Source organism: Cyprinodon variegatus, unplaced genomic scaffold, assembly GCF_000732505.1.
Source record: "Cyprinodon variegatus isolate N-32 unplaced genomic scaffold, C_variegatus-1.0 Scaffold604, whole genome shotgun sequence".
Classification (NCBI taxonomy): Eukaryota; Metazoa; Chordata; class Actinopteri; order Cyprinodontiformes; family Cyprinodontidae; genus Cyprinodon; species Cyprinodon variegatus.
Window position 1 is genome coordinate 536,626 of NW_015151057.1, and position 1,323 is coordinate 537,948.

Here is a 1,323-nt window from a genome sequence, read left to right on the forward strand (position 1 = left end):
AAATGTGAGTTTCACCAACCTTCTGTCACTTTTCTAGGGTTTGTGCTCGAGGGCGGGCAGGTGAAGCCATCTGAAGACAAAATAAAGGCAGTTCTGGACTGGCCGACCCCCGAGAATCGTAAGCAGCTCCAGAGATTCTTGGGGTTCGCTAACTTCTCAGGAGATTTATCAGAAACTACAGCCGAACAGCTCAACCTCTCACCGCCTTGACGTCTGTCAAGAAAACCTTCCACTGGTCTGCAGAGGCTGATGCTGCTTTCAATAAATTAAAGGGTTTTTTTCCAGTGCACCCATACTCATCCAACCCGACCCCTCTAAACAATTTATTTTAGAGGTGGATGCATCTGATTCTGGAGTGGGTGCAGTGTTGTCTCAGCAATCAGACTCAGATCATAAGACTCATCCTTGCGCCTTTCTTTCCCGCAGGCTTTCTCCAGCAGAGCAGAATTATGATGTTGGTAACAGAGAGCTGTTAGCCATCAAGCTAGCTCTGGAGGAATGGAGACACTGGCTTGAAGGCACTGAACACCCTGTCTTGGTCTTGACAGACCACAAGAACCTGTCATACATCCAGTCGGTAAAGAGATCTAACCCACGCCATTCCCGTTGGTCTCTGTTTTTCTCAAGGTTTAACCTAATCATTTCTTACAGACCCGGATCCAAAAATGTTAAGCCCGACTGTCTTTCTCACCTGTACTCCTCTGATAAACCCAAAACACCTGAACCTGTTCTTCCTGCCACATGCACAGTTGGAGCCGTCTCCTGGGAGATAACTGACCTGATAAATCTTGCTTTGGCTTCTGAACCTGACCCAGGAAACGGACCTCCTAATAAATCGTACGTAGCCACCTCTGTCAGATCCCGTCTCATCCAGTGGATGCACTCAGCTAAATTCTCAGCCCATCCCGGGATCAGCAGAACAATTGCTCTCATCACCCGGCAGTTCTGGTGGCTGTCCCTTCACAAAGACGTGAAGGAGTACGTGCTGGCCTGTCCCGTTTGTGCCAGAAACAAACCTACCCTCAAGAGGTATGGCTCTCCACTCCTGATATTCCATCCCGAAAGTTATCCCCCAGATTCTTTGGACCTTACAAGATCGCCGCCATCATCAACCCGTCTGCTGTCCGTCTTCATCTGCCACCTTCACTCCGCATTCACCCCACCTTCCACGTCTCCCAGATAAAACCTGTTCTCACCAGTCCTCTTTATCACAAACTCCAAGATTCTAGACCAAACTGGTCTGATACCAGAAGCAGAACACAGACGGCTTCATTAAGAGACAGAGTACTTACACTATATTGCCAAAAGTATTTGCTCACCCAT